Here is a 17597-nt window from a genome sequence, read left to right as displayed (position 1 = left end):
TCTGTGATCGCAGCGTTGAGAAAATGTAAATGCTATCAACAGTAGATACAAAGAGCTGCGACGAGCTATGGTCGATGACCGCATATTTTTTCGACCGCCCTTAGCGACAAGGCTCGTATTAATCGACGAGACACTGCTGGAACCGGATAGTGTTTAACCTTTACTTTCTTCACTCCAGCAATTTGTTATTTTTACAGGAAGACGAAATACGAAATATTGGCCTTATGAAAGCGACAAGACATCTGCTTGTAGCATTCAGATATAATTAATGCTGCGGATTCATTTCGAATGCATGTCGCAATTAAATAGTCAGGAAAAAAAAATCTTCCAACTCTCGTCAACTCGCCTTTCCTGCTCAATTTTAGAGAGCCACCGCGCGTACCACGCAACAAGGTCACTTGTGTGCGGGTGTTTACAAGACGCCTCAACCAAGACAAATTGCCACGAGTATTTGTAGTGTTTGTTCATTTTTAGCTGCCGGCACGCCACTGAAAGACGCGACCAGAAATATCTCAGTTGATCGCCTCCAGACAGAGCCGATTTTTCGTTGTTCCAGAATGTTGTTGCAACTCGCTCGATTTGTCTCGAAAGTTCGCTATCGGCTTTAAACTGAGCACCGCCGAGAGCGGCGCGCATTCTGTTCGACGACCGCCGAGCGCGCTTGTTGCTACTCTGCCGCCGAGTTATTCACGGGCACAAGCAAGCCCAAAAAATGACATAATTGTATATATCGGCTTCAGATAAAAAATGCGAGAGTCTTTCCCTCTCCTCTATTTTAGAACCTGCGCGCTCAGCTCTTTGGTGCCCGCTATATTATCAAGGGGCTTTATCCTAGCCAGCTCCGCATCTCAGGCAGCGCGCTGCCCTAGCTGCGCGCGCTCCTGGCGCCATTTCTCTGGCACACGAAAGCCTAAACGCACAGCCGCCGCCATCGTTCGCCACTGCACTGGCGTCTGCACTGGCGTATGCACTGGCGTGGCGTCTGCGCCACTGCACTGTTTAACTGTGACGTAAATTGACATTAAAATCCGCCATTTTCTTCCACTACAATTTTCCTACACTTTTAACCTTTCTGCACCTCTCCGCTTCTCAGCCATCAATCTTCCAACTGCTTTTTACTAACTTCCACCGCAGATTTATTTACATGACTATTGTTATCACCAAACCCTAGGGCCACAGGAAGAGTGACTGTGCCTGCATCGACAAGTGGATGGATAACATCTTACCACACACATACCACACACAGCAGATGTGCCATCATCATTGTTAAATTTTTTTCACAGCTGCGTGTTCTAAGACACCCTGACCTAGTTTCAAAGAGTAGGCCACTTCTTAAATTATCATAGAATAATTCCTTCCTTATCTGCCTTTTCTAGTTTTTCGATATAGTTCTACACTATACTACTTTTTCATTGAATTAAAGCAATTTTCAACTTCCGCGTTTTTAACCTGTCGTTTAGTGCTCTTTCTTTCTCCGTCCTCGCCTCCAGCATACTTACTGATTGGTTTCCTTGGTCTTTTCAGCCAGTGTGTGTCAACGCTCTTTCTGTATAAATATTTAAATACCTTACCTGCCCAACTGTCATCGTCCAATCTCCTCAGGCTTTCTTTATATTGCCACGTATCATTGTAGTGTTTGTTCGTTCACGCTCAAGGCTGCAGGAAAGGGTTGTTATCACTTTTGTTCGTGGCGCGAGAAGCGACCAGACTGATCTCGATTGATCGCAGCCATGAGGGCTGCATCTAGGTTTTTCTAGATTACTGTAGATGATCTTGTCCTGTTATCTGGAAGTTTCCTTGCCGCCTTTAAATTGAGCGATGCGGCGAGCGGCGGACATTCGTAGTTCGACGACCCACGAGCACGCTTGTTGCTTACGCCGCCGCCGAGTGATTCAGTTCTTTTCCGGGCGCAAGTCAGCCCAAATAAAGAGCTTCATTTGCAAGTATTTCTGGTGTCTTCCTGACCGCTGGACTGCCGTCACTACAACGTGACATCTGGTGGAGGTGCTGGGTAGCCTCCCATGTTCCGGACACCCCCTACAAGTCGAGACGCCAGCCCTTTGAGTCATCTACCGCAGGACCTGAGTCCAGTCCACCGCGCAAGCCGACGCCTGCAAGGGGACGCACCTGAGTTCGGGACCCTGCCGGACCCTACCCGGAAGCGAAAGCAAGTACCAACGTCCATCATGACCTTGCCCCAGACGACCACTCCAATCATTCTGCAGCAGCCCCGGGTGCCACCAACCTTCGACGCTTCGCCTGGCGCCGACCCCGAGGAATGGCTGGAGCAGTTCGACCGTGTGGCTGTCTTCAACAACTGGGACGACGCCATGAAATTTAGGTACGTCTTCTTCGCCCTGGAGGGACCAGCAAGAGTCTGGTTCGAGAATGAGGAAGCCAGCCTTGCCAACTGGGAAACCTTCAAGGAACAGCTTCTGAAGACCTTCACAAACGTCGTGCGAAAGGAGAGAGCCCAGCAGCTGCTACAGTCTCGCATACAACACCCAAACGAGACCGTTGCAGTGTATACTGAGGAGATGAAGCGTCTCTTCCGGCGTGCCGACATGAACATGAAGGAAGAAGAGAAGGTGAAGTTGCTTATGCGAGGAGTTAAAGAGCAACTATTTGCCGGCCTCGTTCGCAACCCACCGAAAACCGTCGCTGAATTCGTAGAAGAGGCATCCACAATGGAGAAAACTCTCGACGCCCGAGCCCGCCAGTATGACCGCCAGCAGCGCTTTTTGTCAGCAAGCGGCATGGACACTGATAACAACGATAACCTGCGGGAGGTTATACGCGAAGTTGTGCGAGAGGAGCTCCGACGGTTGCTGCCAACGGGAACGCAGCCGCAACTTTCATCTCTCACTGACGTCATCCGGGACGAGGTTCAACAGGCCTTGGGTGTGACGCCGACACCCACGCAGCCTCTCCAGCCCCCAGCCATGACTTACGCCGCAGCTGTGCGCCGTTCTGCACCTCGACGACGGGACCCAAGCCCCTATCGCCCTCAGCCAGCTGCGTTGGACCGCCCCCCACACGCCCCAACCCGCCCGTCCTACGAGCGACGCGCGCAGCCGAGGAAATGCGACGAGTGGAGAACTCCCGACCAGCGCCGCCCACTATGCTTCCACTGTGGCGAAGCTGGTCACGTCCTCCGGCACTGCCCATACAGAAGACTGGGCATCCGAGGGTTCTTTTACGACGCTCCACGACCCCTACCCGGCCAGCGACCAGCCGAAATCGAGGAGTTTTTACGTCGGGAAGAATACTCATCGCCGAGCCGCCTATCACGTTCCCCGTCGCCATCGTCCCCGCGCTTTGTTTCTCCTAGCCGAGGTTACGCCGTGCGTGGACGCTCCCCCAGCCCACGAAGGTTAAACTAAATAAAGCAGCCTCTGGAGGTGAGGTTGCTTCTAAGCGCAATGACAAAGATCCTCCATCGACGAGTACTCAAGACCATGCCTCAACTACGACGACAACACCGACGACGACAACACCGACGACGACAACACCGACGACGACAACACCGACGACGACAACACCGACGACGACAACGCCGACGACGACGACACCGACGACGACGACACCGACGACGACGACACCGACGACGACGACACCGACGTCGACGACACCGACGACGACGCGGCCAGACTTGAAGCTTTTACCGCTGCCCAGTGAAGTAACGTCGCAATACGCCCACCGCAGCCTCACTACTCGACGAAGCCGAGATCGGACACCGAAGACAACGTACAATACCAGAACGCGAACAAGTGACCTTGAAGTTACGGTCGACGGTCACGCGGTTACTGCCTTGGTGGACACGGGAGCTGACTACTCTGTCATGAGTGGCCCACTCGCTGTCCGACTCAGGAAGGTGACAACAACCTGGGATGGCCCGCTGATCCGCACCGCAGGTGGCAACCTGATTACGCCGTCAGGACGCTGCACCGCGAGAGTTACTGTAACTGGGAGAACCTATGCGACAACCTTCCTGATCCTACAGCAATGCTCGAGAGACGTGATTTTGGGAATGGACTTCCTGAACGAACATCGGGCGATCATCGACCTTCGATCTAAGTCGATCAAGCTTTCCACGGAAAAAGCCATACCTGTTGCGACGAGCGCGACTCATCACGTTGCCTTAAACGTCCTCGATGAAGCATTGAGCGTGCCGCCCCGATCAAGTGTTCTCGTCGGCATAGGTACTGGAGACATCGAAAATGCCGAAGGTGTTATCGAGGGGAACACCCAGTTACTCCTGGATCGAGGATTGGGCGTCGCGAGGGGAGTCGCCGAAATCCGAAATGGCCGAGCCCAGGTGTTGCTAACCAACTTCACCGAAGAATACCGGCATCTAAACAAAGGTACGACGATCGCTTTCCTCGACGAGCTGGCAGACATCAGAGACGTATTTGCCCTACCCGACCAACCTGCAGAACTATCTGAACAAGGCCATCAACCCACGTTCGACATCAACCCAGCATTACCCCGGAGCAGACAAGACCAAATATGCAGTCTTCTTCAAAGGTACACCGATTGCTTCTCATCAGCATCGAATGTGCGACGAACCCGGCTTGCCAAGCACCGCATTGTCACAGACGAACACGCACGACCACTGCGACAGAGCCTCTACCGCGTATCGCCGTTAGAACGCCAAGCTATCCGCAAGCAAGTTGAGGAAATGCTTCGTGACGACGTCATCCAGCCATCGAGGAGCCCCTGGGCAGCACCGGTCGTCCTAGTGAAAAAGAAAGACGGCACCCTTCGATTTTGCGTCGATTACCGCCGCCTGAACAACATTACGAAGAAGGATGTCTACCCCCTCCCCCGCATCGACGATACACTGGACCGGCTGTGCAACGCAAAGTACTTCTCATCGATGGACCTGAAGAGCGGCTACTGGCAAATTGAAGTCGACGAAAGAGATCGCGAGAAGACTGCGTTCATCACGCCAGACGGACTCTTCGAGTTCAAGGTGATGCCATTCGGCCTCTGCTCTGCCCCAGCGACGTTCCAGCGAGTAATGGATACGGTGCTCGCAGGCTTGAAATGGCAGATTTGCCTAGTCTACTTAGATGACGTTGTTGTCTTCTCCTCAAGCTTTGAAGACCACCTCAGAAGGCTTCGGATAGTGCTGGAAACGATCAAGTCTTCAGGCCTGACACTGAAACGAGAGAAGTGCCACTTCGCTTACGAGGAGCTGCTGTTCCTTGGTCACGTCGTAAGCAAGGATGGAGTTCGCCCAGACCCCAAGAAGACGGCTGCGATCGCAGAGTTTCCACAGCCTAATGACAAGAAGGCTATACGCAGATTCCTTGGATTATGCGCTTATTACCGGCGATTCGTCAAGAACTTTTCGCGCATCGCTGAACCTTTGACCCAACTCACCAAGGCTGACGTGCCTTTTAAATGGGAAAGGCCGCAAGAGGAAGCTTTCAACGAACTGAAGCGCCGCTTACAGTCCCCTCCTGTGCTCGGGCACTTTGATGAAAACGCCGAAACCGAAGTTCATACCGATGCAAGCAGTGTGGGCTTAGGAGCGGTCCTCGTTCAGAAAAATGGCAGACAGGAGAAGGTTATCGCGTACGCTAGCCGTTCACTGTCGAAAGCCGAGGCCAACTACTCGACCACCGAGAAAGAATGTCTCGCCATTATTTGGGCCACGTCGAAATTTCGCCCCTACCTGTACGGACGACCATTCAAGGTTGTGAGCGATCACCATGCTCTGTGCTGGCTGGCCAATTTGAAAGATCCCTCCGGCCGCCTTGCTCGTTGGAGCCTGCGCCTTCAAGAATTCGACATAACTGTAGTCTACAAATCTGGCCGCAAGCATTCCGACGCAGACTGCTTGTCGCGAGCCCCCGTCGACGCAGCACCGGAAGAGGAAGACGACGACGCTTTCTTAGGACCGGTAAGCGCGAGCAGTTTTGCGCAGCAGCAGCGCTCGGATCCTGAGTTGCAAAGCCTGGTTGATTATCTGCAAGGCAAGACCGCATCGCCTCCCTGAGGGTTCAAGCGCCAACTGTCGTCCTTCGTCCTTCACAATAATGTCCTTCTGAAGAAGAACTTCGCGCCCAACAGGACAGTGCATCTTCTTGTCGTGCCCAAAAATCTCAGGCAAGAAATTATGCAGGGATGTCATGATGAGCCGACTGCAGGGCATCTCGGGATTGCTCGCACGTTGCACCGCATCCAGGAGAAGTACTTTTGGCCGCGGCTAGCTACCGACGTTTCGCATTACGTGAAAACGTGCCGTGAGTGTCAACGACGCAAAACGCCTCCGACTAGACCAGCTGGACTCCTGAACCCCATACCACCGCCAACTAAGCCCTTTCAGCAAATCGGGATGGACCTCCTCGGCCCCTTTCCTACTTCATCATCAGGTAACAAGTGGATCATCGTGGCCACCGACTACATGACCCGCTACGCCGAAGCAAAAGCGTTGCCTAGTGGCACCGCAACAGAAGTTGCAAAATTTTTTGTCGAACAAATTCTCCTCCGACACGGCGCACCCGAAGTACTCATCACAGACAGAGGAACAGCATTTACAGCGGAACTGACGCAAGCCATTTTAAAGTACAGCCAGACAAGTCATCGGAGGACAACTGCCTATCATCCGCAAACCAACGGACTCACAGAGCGTCTGAACAAGACCATCGCAGACATGCTCTCCATGTTCATCGACGCCGAACACAAGACGTGGGACTCTATTCTGCCCTACGTGATCTTCGCCTATAATACTGCCACCCAGGAGACAACCAGGTTTACTCCATTCCAGCTGGTATACGGCAGGAAGCCCACAACAACACTCGACGCAATGCTCCCGCACGTTTCCGACGAAGACAACCTCGACGTCGCCGCCTACCTTCATCGCGCCGAGGAAGCCCGAAGACGCACGGCTTCGCATTCAAGACCAGCAGCACACCGACGCCCGACGCTACAATCTGCGCCGACGAGACACGCATTACAAGCCAGGTGATCGGGTTTGGATATGGACGCCAGTTCGCCGCCGCGGATTGAGCGAAAAGTTGCTGCGACGCTACTTTGGCCCGTACAGGGTTCTCCGTCGCATCGGTGACCTCGACTATGAAGTCATCCCCGACGGCACGACAGCATCTCAGCGACGCCGCCCACGCCCGGAAGTCGTACATGTCGTACGCCTGAAGCCATATTATGAACGCTGAAGGACTCGAAGTTTCATTCTCCGTGTTTATTTTCATTTTAAAGCATCGAGACGATGCTTCTTTGGAAGGGGGGTAATGCCACGTATCATTGTAGTGTTTGTTCGTTCACGCTCAAGGCTGCAGGAAAGGGTTGTTATCACTTTTGTTCGTGGCGCGAGAAGCGACCAGACTGATCTCGATTGATCGCAGCCATGAGGGCTGCATCTAGGTTTTTCTAGATTACTGTAGATGATCTTGTCCTGTTATCTGGAAGTTTCCTTGCCGCCTTTAAATTGAGCGATGCGGCGAGCGGCGGACATTCGTAGTTCGACGACCGACGAGCACGCTTGTTGCTTACGCCGCCGCCGAGTGATTCAGTTCTTTTCCGGGCGCAAGTCAGCCCAAATAAAGAGCTTCATTTGCAAGTATTTCTGGTGTCTTCCTGACCGCTGGACTGCCGTCACTACAACGTGACAATATAGCATTTTACTCTGCCGTTTCTGTGCTTCGAACGATGTCCAGCCCACATCCTTTTTACTGCCTCGCTTGTGGTTTTGTCTGGGACGCCTAGTTCTAATCTTCCCACAGCTCTCTGACTTTCTTCTAATCTAGACCGAACTTGTCCCTTAAGCACAGGATCGCATTCCCGAGAGTAAGCCCCGGCACCATTATTCCTTTCCAAATACCTGTCAGTACTTCCTATTTGTTGTAGCCCCCTAATGCACTATGCTTCATTATCCGGGCCTCTCCTTGCCATTTTGCCGTAAGAGACTGTTCGTGCTCTTCCGTGTATATCTGCCCTTCGTGTAGCCATATCTTGAGGTATTTGTAGTCCGACAGTGTGGGTATGTCATGGCCTTGTATCGTGAGCTCTACATTAGTTGTAGCATTAAAAATCATCACACCTGACTTAGTTCCGCTAAAACTGAATCCTAGAGCATCTCCTTCGTCTCGACAACAATTTAGCAGGGCTTACAAATCTTCCTGGCTATCTTCTTTCACTACAATATCGTCCTCATACAATAATCCCGGGAGCCGTTGCTCAACGACATTTCCACCTAATCTGTACGACAGATTATAACCTAGATTACTTCCTTGTAGCCTTCTTTCCATATTTATCACCCAAAGCATGAACAGCAGTGGTGGTACAGGAGAACCTCGCCTTAAACTTTTGAGTACCTCCTCAGTTTTTGTACTTTTTATCCCTTCTCATGCAATTTCAACGTTATTGTTTTGGTAGATTTCGTGTTGAAAATGGGTTACGTAATGACCGGCACCTTCGTCTTTTAATATGGCCCACCAAATATCTCTGTTCACCTTGTCGTATGCACCTCTTATGTCCAGAAAGGCTAAATACAGAGGTCTGTTTTCCGCCTTTGCTATTTCTCGGCATTCTGTAAGCCGGAACAGGCTATCACCTAAGCGCCTACTCCTTCTGAGCTCATTCTGAAGTTCTCCGAGTATCCTATTACTTTCTACCCATGACTGCATTTTTATTTTCACCGCCTGCATTGCCAGCCTGCATATAACAGATGTTATCGTAATTGGTCACATGAATTTTATGTTCATCTTGTCTCCTTTTCTCTTTATAAATCAAATTCATTTTACTCTGTCTCCAGAAGTGTGAAATTTGCTCACTTGTTATGACTGTCTGCAATGCTTTTACCAGCGCGTCCTTTCTTCTTGGGCCAAGTTCATTATCAGCTTAATTGGAATCTCGTCTATCCCTGCGAATGTGGAGTTAGGAATATTTTCTTCCGCCTTTCTCCAGCTAAAACTAGGCAGTTCTCTGCTGTTCTCTATTGTGCTGTCCTATGTTGCTCCCTCACTTGCGAGATTACCATAGCGTCGTTCTGAAATGACGCACCTACAACTGATGTAATATAGTTCACAGCGTCGTCTCTCTCTAACCATTTGCTCTCTGCATCTTTAACCTGTTCCTGCTTTCTTTGGTTCGTTTTACCCAGCCAACTTATATGGTTTGAGAATTTTCTTGCCTCCCCCCCCCCCTAAATTGCAACGCGAACTTCAGCCATCCAGTTATCAGAGGACTGCTTTATTTTAGCCTGGACGAGGACCTGAACTTGCTGTTTCTTTTGTCGATAAGATTTCTATTTTCGGCCTATTTCCTCTTCAGATAACTACGCCCTCTTTCCTTATCTGTGTTCCCTTGAAGCCACCGGTCGTTGTTTTGATGGCCTCCTTAATTTCCATATTCCTCCAACTTCGTGGCTTCCTCTTTCGTCTCCTGCCATTTACTCCCTTTACTTAGTGAATTTTTGTACTAATCAGTAGTTCTAACTGATTAGAATCCCACTTTTTCATGGGACATTTCCCGATTGCTTCCTCTGTGGGGAAAAAAAGGGGTTTGGCCTCGGCTGCTCAGCGGAAAAGTCCGAAATAATCAAATATGACATGTTCCTCAAGGTGGACATCGCGCCTGGCAGGAAAGTGATTTCAGAATTTCAGACCCTGCGAATACTGAGCGTGTAGCTACCGTCTGTTCCAACATGTTGCTACCGCCTATGTGACTCGAATGATAACGAGAATTGCAAATAATTGAAAGGTTTAGGGAAGAAGATATGGTGAGTGTGGTACAAGCCAGCTAAGGCCTGGTATATCAGAAGCCCATTAAATCAGAATCCAAGGACCGAGGCACTACTTCACAAAGCCTATAAGATGCCCTCGGCCCTCGCGAAGCGGGCCTCTCCGAGCAAGCTAGGGGACCTAGGCGTGGCCAAAGGCTACTTAGAACATCAGAAGATGCAACTCAGCTCCCAAGCTGAACGGCTCCTGCTAACTATGAACGGCGGGTCTCTACTGAAGAGCATCGGCTATTTAGATTGCCTCGGGAGCATCAGAGGTCGTAGACGTCAGGGACAAATTCATGTCGCTCTGTACTGCCCTCCAGATACCGAAGCAAGAAGGAGCCGGGAGCCAATAGTCTCGAAAAACTATTTGAGAGTAGATCGTATGTCCTCTACGTCGACGATGCCTGGTTTGCTGGAAGCTCTGTGGCTGCTGCGACGGCAGTCGACTCTGCGTACAGAGAAATAGCCAGCGTCAGCTTCAGAGACTGCAAATGTGCACAGCAGACTGAAGTGGTCACAGCACCTCTAGCAGTAATCATCGGCAACGTGAGGGGAGAGTGTCTGACCATAATCAGTGACTCGCAGAGATCCTGCAAAGAACTGCACTCAGCGGAACACTAGGTACGGCGTCCGTGCAATTTATTCATCAACACGGCGGTACAAGCTCCAAACACAAACTTCATAGAATATGGACACCAGTACACGCGGGGCTCTCTGGGAACCACGCGGCTCACGTCATTGCTCGAGGCGACACTTACTTAACGGGACTTAAACGTAGCTACCGGGGCCTGTTCGTATTACTGCAGCACATAAGGGCCAGTAGTAGACGATACCCACCGGCTTACTCTAAGTTCAGCAAATAGAAGGCGACACGCTGACACCAGCTTCAGCCAGGTCCCTTCCGTGCTTATACATACTAAGAACAATGCCTCCCAGCGGGAATGAGAATAGATGTCTACACTGCGGGGATAGAGCTTTCACAATTTCGGGACACATGTCCTTGTCAACGTAACAAAGGAGTGCATTCACATAAACGTTTCACCTTGGATAAGTGCCAGGCGACCTTGACCAGCACAGTCCTGGAGGACCAGCTCGCCTTCAGACCAAGCTTGCGCAGCGGCTGTCTTCTTCGGGACCCCGGGCTATAAGAAAGAGGCTTCAAGCGACCCACACTTCCGCAATCGAGAACATTTGGTGAGAAAAGCTTACGCTTCTTCTGTGTGGAGAATTCAGTGAGGTGAATATCATTAATTTCTAGAGGTCTCCCAGCTGAAAGCTTTCTTTCGTCGATAGTTTTTTTGAGCCTATTGCTTTCTGGATACTTTTGTTTAGCCGCAGTAAAAATACCTCTCCAATCGAATAAGTGAGTGCGTCACGCGTTTTTGATCTTGCATTCCAGTACCCCACTTGAAACATTTTTTTGCGGTAGCTTGTTCAGCTGTTGTTAATTAGACAATGTAGTAATGATATTCGTCATAGAATTTCAGACAACACAACTGTTCCTCAAACCTTCAGAAGAGACAATGTTTCCGTTGTTCGTGGAGATCAAAATGTGTCCTCCGTTTGCCACTTTGATGCTAGGAGTGCTGCGTGGGATAACACAAGATCTGTAAGAAAAAATCATGAGAGCGAAAACTATGGCACTCAGAAAATATTGGAGTGACATTATATGCCTAAATGTCAAAACGTTTTATTGTTTGACCTTTTTAGTCGAATTCTGGTGACATCGCAATCCCGCCAATAAAGAAAAAAATTGAAGCTTTATTATGGAAGATCGCCAGAGAATTTTGCCAACAATTAGCATTCGAAAGGCGTCTTACAGTTAAACAAGAAAATTCCGTTGTCCTTAACAAGCAATTTTTCTTTGCATTTTTCTATGCTAAAAACTCAGCTGTCATTAGCAAGTGAAATTTGTTTTAATGTCATAATGGTGCTTCATTGCTATGGGGCTGAAAATATTTAGTTTCATTTTCCAGCCCTTGTCAAGTAGCTTCGTTCAATGATAACGTGTTTCCTGCTTTTACAACGAGAAGATCCTAAAAAGCAGTTCCGATGAATAGACACAGGAGAACGTTGCTCCTCGGAGTGCCACAGAAGGAAACTTTAGAAGCAAAAAGCATCATATCTGAATTGGAGACCAACTAACGCCGTCCCGTGTAACACAGTATTTTAAGACTCGTTGGACAATTCGACTACTGCCGCGACATCGCAGCGAGAGTCTGCTGTTACTTTAAACATACAGAAAAATGTGCGTGGGAAAAAGAGAAGAATGGAAAACATGGAAACGTGATGTTTAAGACGTCCGCTCATTCTGTGAAATATTTTCCGCGGTCAATAAAAATAATGCTGGAATGCTGCAGGCTGTGGGAATATTTGTCTTAAACACGAGTTGTCCCGTCATCGCGTTCACTAAGGCCGTCTAAACCAAAGCTGACTACACTTTCTGCCCAGTAAACGGGAGCTGAAGCGTCAACGGCGAATAGACGCCGCCGGCCCTGAAAAGGAGCGCGCCCACAATGCACTTTGTGTCCATGCCCACCACCGACGTCAGCTTGTCGCTGAATTATTCGTACTGTAAGAAAGAGAGTTGGGGTTTGCTGCCTCAGCGGCTAGCGCTGCCGAAGGAGAGGAAGATGACAGAAGACGAAGCTGACGAAGCTGACGAAGCTCGGGTGCGCGCTTGCGAACGCCGGCCTGCTGAGCAGCACTGCTGGGACAAGGACTGTGCCCGACCACAACTGTGCGAGTTTCCACATTACACTTGGTGGAGGTGCTTCTTGTTCTACGCCACGATGCCCAGGCTACCAGGCTCTACCACGACGTCCGACACCTCGGTCCAACCTGCCCAGGCTGTCAACTGTTCCGGTGCCGTGCGTCAGCGCGCACCCGAGCTTCGTCAGCTCGTTCCTCTCCTTCGGCAGCGCTAGCCGTTGAGGCAGCAAACCCCAACTCTCTTTCTTACAGTACCAAGAGAAAAATATCAGCAGCGTATTAATTATAATTCCATCTTTCAGCTGCCGCCGCGGTGGCTCAGTGGTTATGGTGCTCGGCTGCTGACCCGAAAGACGCGGGCTCGATCCCGGCCGCGGCGGCTGAATTTCTTTGGAAGAGAAATTCTAGAGACCCGTGTACTGTGCAATGTCAGTGCACGTAAAAGAACCCCCGGTGGTCGAAATTTCCGGAGCCCTCCACTGCGGCGTCTCTCATAGCCTCAGTCGCTTTGGGACGTTAAACCCCATAAACCAAACCAAACCATCTTTCAGCTGCAGATCCGGAACATTCTCCATGTGCAGAAACTCCTACCCGCTTCGAGTTGATATTCTCGCATTCCCCTGATTGACGCACCATTTATGATTTTTACAGTGTGTTTGCGAGTGACCTTAAATATCCGAGCTTTTTCAGGCAATTTTGGTGTGAGAATATATTGTTCAAAAAACTATGCTTCTGCAAGTTCACGGCTTACCCTGTCCGCTATGCACTGAACAATGAATACAGAGCCATTTGTAGCGCGGCAATCTATAAAGCTCACTCAGGGAAAACTTAAGTTATTATTTCACTCAGTCCGTTAATGAAAACACTGTATCCAACAAGTCAAGACATTTACACGACGTATTATGGACTATTGAGAGTATTCCTGAACGCATATTGTTTTGTTTCTATTGCTCAATGCAGAACTTGTTAAAAAAATACTAATTTTTCGTTTTGAGAATAAAAATTGACTACTATTTCGGGAGTCTTATGAAAAGTTGCCGTATTTTGAAAATTTTGTCTCATGTGTTATCAAGTCAAGAAGTATACTTCTGGCCTATGCCATATAGCTCGTTTTGCATCGCAAGTATTGAATATGTCTTCGTCAGTTGTGCTGTTGCTGGCACCCCTCAGAAATTCAGGTCTTCCAGGGATGTTACATGAGCCACACTATGCGTCTTGGAAGCAAGACCTTTCGTGTCCTTACTTTTGTCGAATTGTGTACTGATTAGATTCATTTCTAATCCATCACACGCACTTTACTTGTCCACCTCTCACATAGCGAGAATTCTGGCTTTGAAATCTTGGAGCCCATTGCAGTATAACACAGTTTCCGCACAAATCTATTCATCAGGTCAATCCCATTTCACACGGCACTGGCTTAAATAAGAATAAAGGCCACGCCTGCTGTTTTGTTTGGATGCCTCGCACGGAATCACATTTAAACTGAAGTTTCCTAACTGAAGACAAGATTAAAAGTAGAAGTGGGAGCAGCAGCCAGCGTACCTGCAGTTTGTCTATTTGGCTCCTGCCTCTAAAAAAAAATAGTAGTATGTTTATGTTTGTTCTTTCGTTGCAAAGGCTTGAAGCGCATCTGGGTGTGTTCGGGCAAAAACGCGCACCCGTTTCCATGTGGTAGAAAAATGTGAGGACCCAGTACACTAAACTTCAGATTTCCGCGAGAAACTTCAGGTGCCCAGAAAAGTGACTTTTCAGAAGACGGAAACATTAATGTTCCGATCACTGTAAGATGACAATCTGCATCCGCGTCCAAGGAAACAAGGATAAAAAAATGCCACCAGTTACGTTCAGAAGCATAATAATGTGGGTTTAATTTGAATCGAGGCAATGAACATTTTATTTTGCAGTGAGCAGTAAACAATAAATTAAACCGTTTTTTTGCGAAGCTATTGAAAAATAGTTTTCGGCATTTACTTAGGCTTTATTGCTGAGATCTGTCAACATTTTGCAGGCCTTTTAACTGCTTGCACACGAAAATTTGTAGTTCTAAACAACTAAATGCATTGTCAGTGTTGGAAGATTCAAAACGATACGGAAATTCTCAACTTTGATACGAATTTTCAAATCTCACTTTGATTGGTTTTTTCGTAAAGTTTTGCTTTCAGAACCTCACGAGCTTATAATGCTCCGCCTACATTACTTATATTATTGTTAAGAATTATTTTAGCAGCACACAGCGGAATATTTGTCATTTCCTTCCCGACACTTCATAAATTTGGTACAAGGAACAGTAGTGAGAAGTAGCATTTATCAACGAAAGAAACAGATAATATCTAAAAATAAATTTCACGCTGGCAAATTTACAAAAGAACACATTACAACTTCGCATTTTTTTCCTTACTTTTGTTATAGAAATTGCTGACCGGAAATATCAGTGCGATATCACTTAGGCTGTCGTCTAGCAAAACCAGCGAGTTTCTCCCTAACGAATATCCGTGATTGCTTCAGAGCTTCGTAACGTCGTCAGCACCGCAAAATTTGTTATTTGAGGGATAAATCTTCGAGTACTGACCCACTCTTCAACCTTCTTTTTAGCAAATTTCCGTGATTGGTTCAGAGGATTGTAACGTTATTAGCCCTGCCAAATTTAATATTTGAGGTCTAAATGCTCGAGTACCAACCCACTCTTCGACCGTGTTCCACAATTAATCCGCATTATTCCTATCACTATTTAAAATTATTCATATTATTTCACCCTCCAATCCAAATTAACGAGGTTGTGAAAAGAAAATGACGACGCTGGGTTGTTTTTTTTAATGCTTCAATAAATATTACGGATGCCTATTGTGAAATATTTCGGTGCAATATTGAGCCTAGATTTAATAAAACCAGTCTGAAATATCTGGTGTTTGCGCGCTCAAAAGACAACCACGTGACGCCGTCAGCTGGCATAAGCACTACTCAACTACGTCATCTTAAGACTTCTAGAAACCTAGACATGTCCTTAACTTTCGTTTGTCCTAGCAGAATAGATTTATACTAAATTTTCTGAAAGTAAAAAAAGTGCGAATTATTTGAACACATATCTGTACTCTATTAATGTACAGCATGTGGTCATAGATCGTTTATTAACATGTGATTGGGTTTGGTTCTGTTTTCCATCCTCTGTGGCTCCACTATCTTTGGTTAGGGCGAGGGTGGAAGACACAGCTGCTGGCCAAGCGCCATGAAAACATGCGCTAGGTTTAGAAAAAGCCCACGCGAAAAGGAGTCACATAGGCAAAATAGAATGTGGGGGGGGGGGGGGGGGGGGGGTTATCTTATCGGTAGACACAGACCACATCAAAAACAGCCTCTAAAGAAGTCTTCCAGAGACTTTTATCATTGCATCGGGTAGACGAATTCGCATTTAAGCATCAATTTCTTGGTGCAATGCCACGGCTGGACGAAGAAATGAAAAAGAAAATGGAACTATCACTAACTCAAAGCAAAGTCGAGCACGCGATAGATAAATTAAACCTCGGAAAATAACCAGTACCAGATGAATTCAGTGCAGCGTTTTATAAAGAGTTTAAGCATGAAATTGCCCAGTGTTGTGTACAATGTTTAATGAGGCACTACGTTAGAATAAACGTAGTGCCTCATTAAACGTTGTCACGTTGTCACGTTGTAGTAGATGTCACGTTGTAGTGACGGCAGTCCAGCGTTCAGGAAGACAGCAACAAAGACTTTCAAACGAAGCTCTTTATTTGGGCTGACTTGCGCCCTCAAAAGAACTGAATCACTCGGCGGCGGCGTAGAAAGAGAAGTTTATTTTTTCTGTTTTGACATAGAAAATACAAAACAAAAAAGATGAACTTAATGCTCTGATCAGTCAAGCACATGCTCAGTGACGCAGCACTGAGCACGTCAGTAATGCAGTAAAAATGCCGATACTCGACCGCCGCGCAGGACGATAAAGTATGTCGACCATTTGCGCAAGAACTCAGCCTCGCTCATTGACAGAGCGTCCATGCATGCTTGTTCAAAGAGGCGCGTGCGCAGGCGCTGCAACATTGGGAACATTGTTCTTTACGGACGCCCATTTAAGGATGCCACTCCACGCTGCCGCCACAAAACGAACATGCCGACACACAAGAGCATATTTTGAAACACTTCGGGAGAACTAGTGCGCGCTTCCAGGCGGGTTAAAAACATGCGTGACACTAATGTCCAAAAGGTGCGCGTAACTACACACTCAAACATTCACACTCAAACAGGCGTAAGCAACAGGCGTGCTCGGCGGTCGTCGAACTACGAATGTCCGCCGCTCGCGGCATCGCTCAATTTAAAGGCGGCAAGGAAACTTCCAGATGACAGGACAAGATCATCTACAGTAATCTAGAAAAACCTAGATGCAGCCTTTCATTACTGCGATCTATCGAGATTAGTCTGGTCGCTTCTCGCGTCAAGAACAAAAATGATAACAGCCCTTTCCTGCAGCCTTGAGCGTGAGCGAACAAACACCACAATGATACGTGGCATTACCCCCCTTCCAAAGAAGCATCGTCTCGATGCTTTAAAATGAAAATAAACACGGAGAATGAAAACTTCGAGTCCTTTAGCGTTCATAATACGGCTTCAGGCGTACGACATGTACGACTTCCGGGCGTGGGCGGCGTCGCTGAGATGCTGTCGTGCCGTCGGGGATGACTTCATAGTCGAGGTCACCGATGCGGCGAAGAACACTGTACGGGCCAAAGTAGCGTCGCAGCAACTTTTCGCTCAATCCACGGCGGCGAACTGGCGTCCATATCCAAACCCGATCACCTGGCTTGTAATGCGTGTCTCGTCGGCGCAGATTGTAGCGTCGGGCGTCGGTGTGCTGCTGGTCTCGAATGCGAAGCCGCGCAAGTCTTCGGGCTTCCTCGGCGCGATGAAGGTAGGCGGCGACGTCGAGGTTGTCTTCGTCGGAATCGTGCGGGAGCATTGCGTCGAGTGTTGTCGTGGGCTTCCTGCCGTATACCAGCTGGAATGGGGTAAACCTGGTTGTCTCCTGGACGGCAGTATTATAGGCGAAGATCACGTAGGGCAGAATGGAGTCCCACGTCTTGTGTTCGGCGTCGATGTACATGGACAGTATGTCTGCGATGAT

The 17597-nt window shown here is 48.5% G+C and overlaps 1 long non-coding RNA gene across 1 annotated transcript in view; it reads right to left on the bottom strand.

Moving 5' to 3' along the window:
- Positions 1-10805: 10805 nt before the first annotated feature.
- LOC149327445 (uncharacterized) overlaps positions 10806-17597 on the bottom strand; it is a 35247-nt gene continuing 28455 nt past the window's right edge. The window contains exons 2-3 of the long non-coding RNA XR_016286015.1: positions 11264-11361; positions 10806-10896 (exon numbers count right to left, since the gene is read on the bottom strand). This is a non-coding gene — a long non-coding RNA (uncharacterized LOC149327445). The remainder of the gene's footprint in view (positions 10897-11263; positions 11362-17597) is intronic.

This window comes from Amblyomma mixtum, chromosome 10 (genome assembly GCF_055824585.1).
Source record: "Amblyomma mixtum isolate Tamu chromosome 10, ASM5582458v1, whole genome shotgun sequence".
NCBI classification, from domain to species: domain Eukaryota; kingdom Metazoa; phylum Arthropoda; class Arachnida; order Ixodida; family Ixodidae; genus Amblyomma; species Amblyomma mixtum.
Note: the sequence above shows the minus strand (reverse complement) of the source record. Positions and strands in the feature narration are given on the sequence as shown.